This window comes from Eriocheir sinensis, chromosome 9 (genome assembly GCF_024679095.1).
Source record: "Eriocheir sinensis breed Jianghai 21 chromosome 9, ASM2467909v1, whole genome shotgun sequence".
In the NCBI taxonomy this organism is placed as follows: Eukaryota; Metazoa; Arthropoda; class Malacostraca; order Decapoda; family Varunidae; genus Eriocheir; species Eriocheir sinensis.
In genome coordinates, this window is record NC_066517.1 from 23,660,040 (window position 1) to 23,674,958 (window position 14,919).

The 14,919-nt window shown below is 42.2% G+C and overlaps 1 protein-coding gene across 2 annotated transcripts in view; it reads right to left on the reverse strand.

The window, feature by feature from the left end:
- LOC126996211 (uncharacterized) overlaps positions 1–14,501 on the reverse strand; it is a 97,491-nt gene extending 82,990 nt beyond the window's left edge. Inside the window, exons 1-2 of one of the 2 annotated variants that reach the window (XM_050856537.1) lie at positions 14,168–14,499; positions 10,620–12,172 (exon numbers count right to left, since the gene is read on the reverse strand). The gene's annotated coding sequence lies outside the window, so the exon portion shown is untranslated. Of the gene's footprint in view, positions 1–10,619; positions 12,173–14,167 lie in introns of both variants that reach the window. The other variant, XM_050856538.1, reaches the window with a different exon arrangement.
- Positions 14,502–14,919: the final 418 nt, after the last annotated feature.

Sequence of the window (14,919 nt, forward strand, 5' to 3'; positions counted from 1 at the left end):
AGCTGGACCTAACCTTGCCTAACATGAGCTGGACCTAACCTTGCCTAACATGAGCTGGACCTAACCTTGCCTAACATGAGCTGGACCTAACCTTGCCTAACATGAGCTGGGCCTAACCTTGCCTAACATGAGCTGGACCTAACCTTGCCTAAAATGAGCTGAACCTTACCTTACCTAACATGAGAGGGACCTAACCTTGCCTAACATGAGCTGGACCTAACCTTGCCTAATCTAGCTTTATCTGTCCCAAGCCTAACTTATCTGAGCCGTGCCTAACCTTATCTAACCTAACTTAAAACAAACTGAGCCTAACCTTACTTAACCTAGCCTTTCCTAACCTGAGAAGGGCCTAACCTTATCTAACCAAACCTAAGCTAACCTATAATAACCTTACCTAACCCAGCCTAATCTAACCTAACCTTACCTAACCTATCCTAACCTTACCAAACCAAACCTTATCTATCCTTACCTAACCTAAGCTGACCTATCCTAATCTTATCTAACCTAGTCTATTCTAACCTAACCTTACCTAACCTATCCTAACCTTACCAAACCAAACCTTACCTATCCTTACCTAATCTTACCTAACCTAACATAACCATACCTTACCTAACCTAACTTAATCAAACCTTACCTAACCTATCCTAACCTTACCAAACCAGACCTTACCTGTCCTAACCCCTAACCTAACCTAACCTAACCTAACTTAACCAAATTACCTAAGCGAGCCGAGCCTAACCTAACCTAACCACACCCAACCCAACTCAACCCAACCCAAATTAAAACGAACGTAACCAAAGTAAACCTAGACAAACACGAAAGAATTAAACCAGAAAACTTAAACCAATGAAAATATATAAGGAAAACGAAACACTAATATATTCACGGCATCAGCTGCAGAAGCGACGAAAAAATCATTATAGTCTCCATTTCAGGGCAAATTTTTCACTTATAAAATGCAAATGCGGCGGAATAAATGCATGACGAAGGTGCCGACGCGGACAAATGCTGAGGAAGGGAGGGAAGATTCACGTCGGAGGGAGTCGTCTATAATCGTCTCGCTGCAGGACTGGGCGTATGGGAGCACCGTCGCCAGGTTATCGTACTCAGAGCATAGTATCTACCGGTTTTTGACGCCTAACTATTGCCAAGAAACATCAAGATCTAGCTCTTTTAACCTGGTATCTGCGGGGATCATGTTTCTTAAAGGCCCCACTTAGCGAGAATAGTGAGAAAAATCATCACTCACGCAGACCATTTCATAATTTATATATCAACGCAATTGTGATCGGTTTATGCATCATCTATTTTTGGGGGTTTATATCATGGCACAAATTTGGCCCGTCGCTGCTACACGATAAAGCCACAAATTTGACCCGTCGCTGCTACACGGTAAAGCCACAAATTTGACCCGTCGCTGCTACACGGTAAAGCCACAAATTTGGCCCGTCGCTGCTACACGGTAAAGCCACAAATTTGGCCCGTCGCTGCTACACGGTAGACACAAATTTGACCCGTCGCTGCTACACGGTAAAGCCACAAATTTGACCCGTCGCTGCTACACGGTAAAGCCACAAATTTGACCCGTCGCTGCTACACGGTAAAGCCACAAATTTGGCCCGTCGCTGCTACACGGTAAAGCCACAAATTTGGCCCGTCGCTGCTACACGGTAAAGCCACAAATTTGGCCCGTCGCTGCTACACGGTAAAGCCACAAATTTGGCCCGTCGCTGCTACACGGTAAAGCCACAAATTTGGCCCGTCGCTGCTACACGGTAAAGCCACAAATTTGGCCCGTCGCTGCTACACGGTAAAGCCACAAATTTGGCCCGTCGCTGCTACCAGGTTAACGATAATTATACATGAGTTCCTCTTCTCTCTCTCTCTTCCTTTCGCTTTACAATTCATCTTTTCTTTCTCCTTCCAATTCTTCTTTTTTTTCTACTTTTTCTTTGTTGCTTTCTCTTCTTATCCCTTCTTTCTTTCTTCCTCCTTTCTCCATTCTTCTCTTTACCCTATTCATTCCTCTGTAGGGGTAGGAAGTCGGGAAATATAAGCGGCTGAGTACGACAATCTGGCATCGTTGTATGGGAGGCGGAGGCGAATAAAATGAAGAGAAGAGACATTCCTTGGCGGTCAAGGTGAAAGAAGAGGGAAGGAAGAGGTGAGAGAAGATGGCGTATGGGATAAGGCGGCGGCGGCGGCGTGAGTTGAGGCGTAGAGTTTAAGACGCAGACGTAAAGGAATATAAATGAAGAGAAGAGACATTCCTTTAGTTGGCGGTCACTGTGAAGGGGAAGAATACAGCAGAGGTGAGATGGCGTATGGGATAAGGCGGCGGCGGCGGCGGCGTGAATTGAGGCGCAGAGTGGAAGACGCAGACGGAAAGGAATGTAAAGGAAGAGAAGAGACATTCCTTTAGTTGGCGGTCACTGTGAAGGGGGAGAATACAAGAGAGGTGAGATGGCGTGCTGTTATGCTGTGTCCTGTTTGATGTACGTTTGAATCTTTGTCTGTCTTTTTTTTTTTTTAACAGCAAAGAAGAAAAAGAAGAAAACTAATGAAGAAAAGCCCGCTAATTACTGCCCAGTCTCTCTGTCTGTCTTTTTTTACAGCAAAGAAGAAAAAAAAACCTAATGAAAAAAACCCCGCTAATTACTGCCCCCTGTCTGTTTGTCTGTCTGTATGTATGTATGTATGTTTTTTTACAGTACAGAAACTCAAGGACAACAAAAAGAAAATGTAGAAAAAAAAGCCCGTTTGTATGTATGTAGGTGGGTGGGTATGTATGTATCTAGTGTGTGTGTACGTAAATATGTTATGTGTATATTTCAACGCGTTTTTGTTTTTTTACATCACAGGGAGCAACTCAAAGGCAGCAAAAATAAAATGTAGAAAAAAAAGCCCATATCTATGTATGTAGGTAGGTGGGTATGTATGAATTTACTGTGTGTGTGTGTGTGTGTGTGTGTGTGTGTGTGTGTGTGTGTGTGTGTGTGTGTGTAAATATGTCATGTGTATATTCCAACGTGTGTGTATGTACGTGTGACTGAACTTCAAAACTATACCCCAAAAAGTTTTTAATCTATAAATGCAATATATTTCGTTGCTCTCTGCGGTGTCGTTGCCGTATTTGCGTTACTGTCGACGCTAAAAAAAAACGCCGTTGAAAAAAAGTTACCGCCGTCCAATATCAAGAGCTGTCTCCCTTGCTGAAAAAAAAAATATTCATACATACATAACCTCTAACTTGTCTGAAGATGTAATATACGAAGCTACTCACTACACTTCGCCTTTCTTTCACCAGTGGTAATTCTGCATGCATACCCTATATACATACTTGCATACATACCTTTTTTTGCAGCACGGGAGGCAGTTCAAAGGCAAATAGAACCAAGAACAGCAACAAAAAAGCCGACTAGACGCAACTCCGACAAAGGAAATAAAATAAAAAAATCCCCGTTCACAACATTCCCGCAGAAACCATGACCCCGTTCACGGAATTAACGTTTGTGGCCAGAACGGAATGCATGTGTGTTTGTGTATGGGTGCGTGTACAATATGATAAACAAAAAAACTATGTAACCTCCTTCCCGCACGATGAATTATGCCGCGGTGAGGGAGGGAGGGAGGGCCGCTCAGCTGTACACACGGCAGAGTTACGGCGCGAGGCTGCCCGGGTTGTGCTGCGCCGGGAGTTGGGTCACTGATGAGGCGCGGCGGCGGTGGGTTACGGTACAGCGGCGGGAAAAATGTGCGGAATTACAAGACACCCTCGCTTCTCATATTATCTATTTCTAAAGGTCAAAGAGGGGGTCAACTGGGTTCTAATGAGTGTTTCTACAGGTTCATGGTGCAGAGGAAGGGTCGCACTATCACCAGGGTCATAGAACTACTCCTGGAAATGCCCACAACTCCTACGAAAGCCTTGTCAAATTAGTGTTCTGGGGCGATCAAATGTCTTATAATACGACCCAAACTTAGGACCGTATTACTAAACATTTCGCCTATTTGACTTTCGTAGGAGTTGTGGGCATTTCCAGGAGTAGTTTTATGACCCTGGTGGCAGTTTGATCCTTCTTCTGTACCATGATCCTAAAGAAACACTCATTAGAACCCATCTGACCCCCTCTTTGACCTTTAGAAACAGCCGATGTGAAAATCCAAAGTGTCTTATGATACCGACCAAAGTCTCGCCCCCCGCGTCCACCCACACCAAGGACCCCCAGCGCTTGGACCAATGACCGTAACCTTGCATAGCGTATCGCAGCAAGGGACGTGGAGTGTTATTTTTGAAGCTTGCGTGTCTGTACCTCTTTTCAGCCTCTCGTTCTTTAATTTCCTTTGTCGGAGTTGCGTCTAGTGGGCATTTTTGTAGCTGTTCTTGGTTGTATTTGCCTTTGAACTGCCTCCCTTGCTGTATTTTTTTTTTTTAAGGAAACAGGCACAAAAAAAAAAAAAACACAAAAAAAAAAGCCGCCTGCTGCTTCTAAAAAAATCAAAAGTAATAAAGGTATGTAGGTAGGGTATGTATGTAGGGTATGTATGGAGAATTACCACTGGGGAAAGAAAGGCGAAGTGTAGTGAGTACTTTCGTATATTACATCTTCAGACAAGTTAGAGGTTATGTATGTATGTATATATATTTAATAACAGCAAGGGAGACAGCTCAAGGGCACAAAACAAAAAGCCAACAAAAAAACAACCCGCCGTATATGTATATGTATGTATGTATGTATGTATGAATGTATGTATGTATGCATGTATGTGTATATGTATGAATGAATTATAAGCACCTAATGTATATAGGATCGCAGAGATGGAGAATGTATATGTGTATGTATGTGTGTATGTATGTATGTATGTATATATGTATGTATAAATGTATGAATGAATTGTAAGCCACTAATGTAAATAGGATCACAGAGATGGAAATGAAAGAAATGTATGTGTAGAATGTATATATGTATTTATGTATATATGGGTAGATAAATTTATGGATACGTATTTACAATGTTTTTTTTTTATCTTAACAATAGAAAAGAGAGAGATCAGACGCTCCCGTTTTTATATTCTTTTGTCATAGTAAATAGCATAAGATTGAAGCCTTTATCCATGTACTTATACACTTCAAAGCCTATACATAAAAGGGATTGGATATTGTGTTTGAGAGAGAGAGAGAGAGAGAGAGAGAGAGAGAGAGAGAGAGAGAGAGAGAGAGAGAGAGAGAGAGAGAGAGAGAGAGAGAGAGAGAGAGAGAGAGAGAGAGAGAGAGAGAGAGAGATGAAATAAAGAGGGACGCGACGGAGTGAATCGATGAGTTCAACAAACCTTATGCTGATGTCAAGACTCTTTCCCCTCAATTTGACAAACACACACACACACACACACACACACACACACACACACACACACACACACACACGGGAAGCTTTCTAACTAACTTTCTGATCTTTCTCTTATATTTTTTTTCTTTTCATTCTTTTTAACGGGGATGAAAGAGAGAGAAAGAAAATAAGAAATGAAATTGGTCCTCTCCTCAAAACTTGGTCAATCAACGCTTTCTTTCTTTTCTTCTTCTTTTTCCTCTTCTTCTTCTTCTTCTTCTCCTCCGCTTAACAAGTTCGACAAGAGTTTCCACGTGACGTTTCTGTTACTTTTATTCCGTTTTTTTTTTTAGTTTTCGTTTCCCGTTTTCCGTTTTCCGCAGGACCGTCAAGAATAATGATGTTGTCTTCAATAATAATCCTCGATGTTCACTTATTCACAACGTCGTAGCGAGTGAGTGAGTCTTAATTGCTTTCATGGATAACCTACTGATGTCCTTTTAATAAACTTGGCCTCATTATAGTCACTTAGCCGTGTTTTAAGGGTGATGTTGTAGCGATACGTATTTGCACAAACAAAATTATTTATCTTAGAAACAGAATTAACTTGTACATGTTCTCTTCCTCTCTTTCTCCTTTCTCTGTTCTTCTTTTTTCCTACATGCTTCTTCTCGCTTCTCTTCTCTCTCTCTCTCTCTCTCTCTCTCTCTCTCTCTCTCTCTCTCTCTCTCTCTCTCTCTCTCTCTCTCTCTCTCTCTCTCTCTCTCTCTCTTCCTTTCTCTTGTAATTCGTCTTTTCCTTCTTCCTCCTTCCCATTTTTCTTTTATTCTCTTTGCTTTTTCTTCTTATTCCTTCCTTTCCCTATTTATTCCTCTTTCGCTTTTTCTTCTTATTCCTCTTTCGTTTCTTCCTCTTTCCTATTCCTCTTTTTCGTCCTCTTTTTTTGTTCCTATTGATTCTTCTTTCCCTTTTCTTTCTCTTTTTCCTCTTTTCTTTCTTCATCCTCCTTTTCATTCTTTCTTTTCCCTCCCTTTTTTTCTTTTTATTCCTTTCTTTCCTTTCCTCTTCTTTCTTCCCTTTCTGCTTCTCCTCTTTCCCTTCCTTTCTCTTATTTACTCTTTCCTTTCTTCATTCTCCTTCCCTTTCGTTCTCTTTTTCTTCCTCTGTCCTCTTCCCTTTCTCCTCTTTCCTCCCTTCCTCCACCTTTCTCCCTCTCCCCTCTCTTTCTCCTCCCTCATTGCTCCATCTTCTGTTGCTCTTTCTCCTTCCCTTCATTTCTCTTTCTTTTATTCCTAATTCCTCTGTTTCCCTTCTTCTGATTACCATAGGATTTCCATGTCATCATTCATATTTGCTTTCTCTCCCCTATTTTATCATTCACTGCTTTGTTTCCTCCTCTTCTTCCTCTTCTTCTTCTTCTTCTTCTTCTTCTTCCTTTGTTGCTGTTCCTTCTTTCGCTTCCTTTGTCTCTTTCTCTCTTTCCATTCCTCCTTCCATTGTTCCCTCTTTTAATATTTCTTCTTCTTTTTCTTATTTTTTATTTATTTTTGTTTACTTTTTCTTTCCTCTGTTGTTTCTCCTTTATCACTCCCTTTCTTTCTCTCCATCCGTATTCCTTTTTCCACTTTCTCTTCTTGATATTTCTCCTCCTTCTTCTCCTCCTCCTCCTCCTCATCATCATCATCATTCTCTCCCTGACTTCCTTTTTTAATTGTCCTCTTCTTCTCTTCCTTCTCCTCTTTCTCTTTCTCTTCTTTCTTCTCCTCTTTCTCCATTCTCTGCATTCTCCTTTCATTTGTCTTCTTATTTCCTCCTCCTCCTTCTCCTCCATTTCCTCTTTCTCTCCCTGCAATCTTTCATATTTGTCTTTTTCTTTCCCCTTCATTCTCCTCCTTCATCTCCTGCCTTTCCATCTCTTCCTCCTTCTTCTCTTTCTTCTTCTTTCCTTGCAATATTTTTTTTCACTTAGTCTCCCTCTTTTTTTTTAATCCTCACACTCCTACGCCTCTTGTCTATCCTCTTCATCCTCCTTCTCCTACTCTTCCTTGTCCATCTCTTGCTCCACCTCCTCCTCCTCCTCCTTCTCCTTCTCTTTCCTCTTCTTTCCTTGCAATCATTTTTTCACTTAGTCTCCCTCTTTTTTTAATCCTCACACTCCTACGCCTCTTGTCTATCCTCTTCATCCTCCTTCTCCTACTCTTCCTTGTCCAACTCTTGCTCCACCTCCTCCTCTTCCTCCTTCTCCTTCTCCTCCTTCACTTCCTCCTCACGCACTCTTTAAGGCCCCACCAGGAAAACACATACACTAGACACTAATCAGCTCTAAGGAGAACCAAGGCCACTTCTGACCAGCTATTCACTTCCTGCCGCTCCCTCCCTCCCTCCCTCCCTTGATCTCCTTGTCCCCACTCCATCCCGGCTTCAAGAGAGGACGTAGCTCTGAAGAAAGGCGTGGCTTGTGAGGGATGGGTGGTGGTAGTGGTGGTGGTAGTAGGTGAGACTTTCCATACAACAAAGTGAGGTCATTCGTTGTTGATCTATACAATAAGGTGCTGGTCATCATGCGTTTGAAGATACGATAAACTTAACCTAACCTAACCTAACAAAATCCCAAACAGTTACTATAGGTCTTGACTCAGAGAATTCATATATGCTTCCTTACTACTGAGACTTTCTATACAACAAAGTGAGGTCATTCTTTGTTGATTATTACCAAAAGGTGCTGGCTATCATGTGTTTGAAGATACCCTAAACTTAACCTAACCTAACCTAACAAAACCTCAAACAGTTACTATAGGTCTTGACTCAGAAAATTCATATATGCTTCCTTACTAATGAGACTTTCTATACAACAAAGTGAGGTCATTCGTTGTTGATTTATACCATAAGGCGCTGGCTATCATGTGTTTGAAGATACCCTAAACTTAACCTAACCTAACCTAACAAAACCCCAAACACTTACTATAGGCCTTGACTCAGGAAATTCATACATGCTTCCTTACTAATGAGACTTTCTATACAACAAAGTGAGGTCATTCTTTGTTGATTTATACCATAAGGTGCTGGCTATCATGTGTTTGAAGATACCATAAACTTAACCTAACCTAACCTAACAAAACCCCAAACAGATACTATTGGCCTTGACTCAGGAAATTCATATATGCTTCCTTGCTAATGAGACTTTCTATACAACAAAGTGAGGTCATTCTTTGTTGATTTATACCATAAGGCGCTGGCTATCATGTGTTTGAAGATACCCTAAACTTAACCTAACCTAACAAAACCCGAAACAGTTACGATAGGTCTTGACTCAGAGAATTCATAGATGCTTCCTTGCTAATGAGACTTTATATACAACAAAGTGAGGTCATTCTTTGTTGATTAATACCATAAGGTGCTGGCTATCATGTGTTTGAAGATACCCTAAACTTAACCTAACCTAACCTAACAAAACCCCAAACACTTACAATAGGCCTTGACTCAGGAAATGCATACATGCTTCCTTACTAATGAGACTTTCTAAACAACAAAGTGAGGTCATTCTTTGTTGATTTATACCATAAGGCGCTGGCTATCATATGTTTGAAGATACCCTAAACTTAACCTAACCTAACCTAACAAAACCCCACAGATACTATTGGCCTTGACTCAGAGAATTCATACATGCTTCCTTGCTAATGAGACTTTATATACAACAAAGTGAGGTCATTCTTTGTTGATTAATACCATAAGGTGCTGGCTATCATATGTTTGAAGATACCATAAACTTAACCTAACCTAACCTAACAAAAAACCCAAGTAGTAGTAATAGTAGTGGTAGTAGTAGTCGTAGTAGTAGTAGTTATAGTAGTAGAAGTAATAGTAGTAGTAGTAGTAGTAGTAGTAGTGGTAGTACTATATAAACGTTTCTACCACCTAATTTTCTTTTTCTTTTTATCATTAATGAGGCGACGACGTCCCTACATATGCAGGTGACAGCCAATCAGCGGCCTTCATTTGACCAGGTGTATAGGTCGTCATTACAGGTGCTCTCTCTCTCTCTCTCTCTCTCTCTCTCTCTCTCTCTCTCTCTCTCTCTCTCTCTCTCTCTCTCTCTCTCTCTCATTGGGCCACTAATTACTTTTTGGATACCTGTCAGTACCCACACACACAACACACACACACACACACACACACACACACACACACACACACACACACACACACAAACAAGCCACTTTTCTTTTTTTTCTTTTTTCTTTTCCATTTCCTCGTCCAAAAATATTCTACGGCGTCCTTAAGCAAATCCTTCGCACAAATGAGGAGAAATAATGAGAGAGGAAGGAAAGAAGAGGAAGAGGAAGGGGAGGAGGAGGAGGAGGAGGAGAAAGAGGAACAGGAGGAGGAGGAGGAAGAGGGAAGAAGGAAAGGAAAGAGAAGAGGGAAGAGGGAGAAGAGAAGAAAGGAAGAGGAAGAGAGGGAGGAGAAAGAGGAAGAGAAAGGAGAAAGGAAAGAGAGAAAGAGGAAGAGAGAGAGAGAGAGAGAGAGAGAGAGAGAGAGAGAGAGAGAGAGAGAGAGAGAGAGAGAGAGAGAGAGAGAGAGAGAGAGAGAGAGAGAGAGAGAGAGAGAGAGAGAGAAACACGACCAAAGGGGAAATATGGAAGGCGAGGTAAAGGAGGAAGAAGATGAAGATGAAGAAGAAGAAGAGGAGGAGGAGGAGGAGGAGGAGGAGGACAAAGGCAGATATGAAGCTAATAAGAAGACGCTGAATAAGAAGGACCTAAAAACAGTATGTATGTATGTATGTAAGTATGTATATGTGTATGTATGTATGTATGTATGTATGAATAGAAAGATAGCTAGATGGATGAATGGAAAAATTAACTGAGAGGTGAATGGATGAGTTAATGAGTGAAGAATTGAGTGAATGAATGTATGAAGTATGTATGAATGTATATGGATAGATAGATAGATAGATAGATAGATAGACACAGATAGATAACTACTATATATTTTTTTATAGATGGAAAATACTGAAAGAGTGAATGAATAAATAGATGAAGAAAAATATAGATAGACAGACAGATAGATAGATAGATAGATAGATAGATAGATAGATGGAAAAGTTAATAATAGAAGAATGGGATGAATGAATGAATGGAAAATTGAATAAATGAATAAATAAAGACAAAAATACAATAAATCAACACTCAACACACTAACACAAAACACAAACACAGGTAAACAAACACAAACTAACCAGGTAAACAAACAAACAGCACACAAACAAACTAACTAACTAACAAACCTTACCTGAAACACAAGCTCAGAAGAAGAAGAAGGAGAGGAGAGAGAGCAACACCGTCACCATCAACATCAACACCTTCTTCACTTTCTCTTCATCATTATCATCGTCACCTTCATTATCAACTTCGGGTCATTGCACGTAACTCAATATCTGTGTGTGTGTGTTCGTTCGTCCGTGTAATTCACCTTGGGATTAAAAACTTACTTGTGATCTTTTTTCTCTTTTTTTTCCTTCCTGTGATTCAAGGTTCGTTTTTAATCTCGTCACTTTAAACTTCCCTCAGATTCGAGCTTCATTTTCTTTTCTTTTTTCTTCTTCTTTTTTTATCTCTCGACTTTCCCGGAATCTTAATCTTCTGCTGGTTCTTCCTCTTCTTCTTCTTCCTCTTCACTCGCTCGCTTGGTTCCGGTTCTGACTCCTTGTAAAAAGTGTTGTGATTCTGTTAATATGTCGAGTCTTTGAGCTTTTTTTTTTTCTGCTGAGTTGATTTTATTTTTGTTGTTTTTCTTGCTCTTTCTTCGCTTGCTTCCTGATTCCGATTCTGATTCCTTGTAAAAAGTGTTCTGATTCTGTTAATATGTCGAGTCTGAGATTTTTTTTATTTTTTTTTCTGCTGAGTTGACGATTTTTTTGTTTTTCTTACTTTTTATCTGCTTTTTATTGTACTTTTCTTTCTTTCTTTTTTCCTTGCCTTTAATCAATTTTCCCCTTTCTTATTCGGTTCGTTTCTCTGTACAGTGTCCTTTTTTTCACTTCTTTTCTTTTTCTGTTGTCGTCAATGTCCCTTTTAATAATTTTCTTTATCTGTAACGTGTGATTTGTTTTTAATATTTTTTTCTTTATTTCTGTCTATTTTCTCTTTTTTAATTCTTTCTTTTTTTCTGTGACCTGTTTTCTTAAATCTTTTCTTTCTTTGTTTTTGTCTACTTTCCTTTTCTTTTCTCTTCTATAATTCTCTTTTTTTTCTGTGACGTGTTTTTCTTTTAATCTTCTCTTTCTTAGTTTTTTGCCTAACTTCCTTTTCTTTTCTTTATTATGTGGTCTTTTTCCTTATTCTCTAACTGCTTTTTTAATATCTACTCTCCTTTTATTTCCATTCTTTCTCTTTCTTTGTCAATACTTATCTACTCTCCTTTATTCTGTTTTTTTCTATCTATTTTTTATCCGGGTGCTTTTTTGTTCCTCTTTTAGCATTGTCTCCCCTTTCACTGTATTTCTTAGGTATTTTTCTTCTTTTATTTTCTACTCTCGTTTTTACCTCATTTTTCTATTTCTTTGTGCGTGTGTAAGCGTTCCTCTTCTCTTATTTCTTTTATTTTTCAGTACTGTTATTTTTACTGCTGGTCTTTTATTCCTTTCCTATTTTTTTCTGCTTTGTAACGTCTCTTCTTTCCTTTTTCCTCCTCGCCTTTACCTGTCTTCCATATTCTGTTTTTTTTTTTATGTCTGGTTTATGGGGTGAAAACTGTCTTCATCTGTTTTCCTTTTTCCTTTTATCCTTCCTGTTTCACTTCACCTTTATATAGTCTTTTTTTTCCTCAGGCTCACTCGAATCTTCCTTAAATAAAAATTACTTCATGAAACTTCGAATCCCTTGCAGTTTTTTTTTTATATTTAGTTTCCTTTAATGTTTCACTCAAGTCTATCAACAGTATTTCACATGCAACTTTGTCTGAGCTTGTTCAGTGTTTCGAATTTACATGTTCCAATTATCTTCGTTTTATTGTGATTTCGATTTTCTTTTTTTAACAGCAAAGGAGTCATTTCAAGGGCATAAAAAAAAGAAACAAAAACGAAAAAAAATAAAAAATAAAAAAAACGCTACTCACTGCTCCTAAGCCCGCTACTCACTTCTCATAAAGCGATTAACTAGTTTCGATTTACCACGATTAAAACTTTGCTCAGTACCTCGCATCAGTTTATTAAGAGATTCGATTTAACGCGATTCACTCCTTTCCGGATTACCAAGATATTAAATTTGAATTAACACGAGTCACTCTTTCCCTTCAGTCTATCAAGAGTTTCAATTTGGCGCTATTTACTCCTCCTCGGTATATTTTGTTTGATTTAACGCGAGTCACTCTTTCCCTTCGGGTTATCAAGAGTTTCAATATGACGCCATTCAATCCTCTTCGGTTCCTTTTGTTTGATTTACGCGATTCACGCTTTCCCTTCGGTTTATCAAGGGCTTCGATGTGGCGCGCTTCACTTTTCCCCTTTAGTCTCTCCAGCATTTCCATCCGTCGCTATTTACTGCCTCACTTCGCCCTGTCTCGTTCCGTCACTCCATCTTCTCGCTGTCAAAGTTTTCCTCCCCCGTAGCGAGTTACGTGATGCACCTCCCCACAAAATTATTCCTTTGAACTGTACGACGACAAACTTCTCGTCTCTTCAACGCTGAGGAGACGTGCGTAGCGGCCTGATGCGTAGAGCTGACGTGGGGAGGGCGTGTGTGAGGGAGGGCGTGGGTCTAAGTTACGAGTTGTTTTAAGGGTATAGAGTCCAGAACAGGGCGTGGGGGAGGCGTGGGTCTAAGTTGCAAGTTGTCTTAAGGGTATAGAGTCCAGAACAGGGCGTGGGGAGGGCGTGGGGGAGGCGTGGGTGAAAGGTACGAGTGTTTTTAAGGTTATAGATTTCAGAACAGGGCGTGGGGAGGGCGTGGGGGAGGCGTGGGTGAAAGTTACGAGTGTTTTTAAGGTTATAGAGTCCAGAACAGGGCGTGGGGAGGGCGTGGGGGAGGCGTGGGTGAAAGTTACGAGTGTTTTTAAGGTTATAGAGTCCAGAACAGGGCGTGGGGAGGGCGTGGAGGAGGCGTGGGTCTAAGTTACGAGTGTTTTTAAAGGTATAGAGTCCAGAACAGGGCGTGGGGAGGGCGTGGGGGAGGCGTGGGTCTAAGTTACGAGTGTTTTTAAAGGTATAGAGTCCAGAACAGGGCGTGGGGAGGGCGTGGTTCTAAGTTACGAGTTGTTTTAAGGGTATAGAGTCCAGAACAGGGCGTGGGGAGGGCGTGGGGAGGGCGTATGTGAAATTTACGAGTGTTTTTAAGGTTATAAAGTCCAGAACAGGGCGTGGAGGAGGCGTGGGTGTAAGTTACGAGTGGTTTTAAGTGTATAGAGTCCAGAACAGGGCGTGGGGAGGGCGTGGGGGAGGCGTGGGTCTAAGTTACGAGTCTTTTTAAGCTTACAGAGTCCAAAAGAGGGCGTGGGTTTGTCTGTATAGGGTAGTTTTTTGGGGGGTCAATAGGCGTGGGTGAGAGGTGGGCGTGGGTAAGGGCGTGTGGGCGTGTCAATGGGTGGGTTGACGTGGGCTGGGACTTCAAAACAGGGCGTGGGTTGTCTCTAATGCGTGGGTTTAAGTGTTAAGTGGTCTACGTGTGATGTGTGTGCGTGTGCGTTGGGTGTTTGTGTGTGCGTGTGTGTGTACGTGTGGAGAAGAGGTTTTGAGCAGTATTCAATCCCCCAGGTTCCTAAAGGCGTGTACGTGTGCGTGTGTGTGTGTGTAGGGGCGTGTGAAATCCTGGAGTGGTGAGTACAGCGCTATTCAGTCCACAAACTTCTTTAGGGCGCGGGTATAGTGGCGTTAGAGAGGGAGGCGAGGGCGTGGAGGGGTGCAGGCGTGGTCGAGGGGTGTGGCCGGGCAGCTCAGGGTTCAGTGAGAGGCTCCGGAGGGCGAGAGAGCGAGGGTCCGTCCTGGATGATGCCGCAGCCACGACTGATGCTGGCTGGCTGGCGGTGGCACTCGGCCCGTTCTACAGTCCCTTCCTGCCTTGCCTCCGTCGCGCCCCACCCTCGCTGCGTCAAGGCCTTCTCTCCTGCCCTTCCCTACCTCTTGTAAACGCCCTTCACGGCCCCTTCCTGCCCCTCCAGCACCCTTCTCCTTCCCTACCCTCTCTTTCAACGCCCTTCACGCCCCCTTCCTGCCCCTCCAGCACCCTTCTCCTTCCCTACCCTCTCTTTCAACGCCCTTCACGCCCCCTCCCTGCCCCTCCAGCACCCTTCTCCTTCCCTACCCTCTCTTTCAACGCCCTTCACGCCCCTCCCTGCCCCTCCAGCACCCTTCTCCGTCCCTACCCGCACTGTCAACGCCCTTCACGCCCCCTCCCTGCCCCTCCAGCACCCTTCTCCTTCCCTACCCTCTCTTTCAACGCCCTTCACGGCCCCTCCCTGCCCCTCCAGCACCCTTCTCCTTCCCTACCCTCTCTTTCAACGCCCTTCACGCCCCCTCCCTGCCCCTCCAGCACCCTTCTCCTTCCCTACCCTCTCTTTCAACGCCCTTCACGCCCCCTCCCTGCCCCTCCAGCACCCT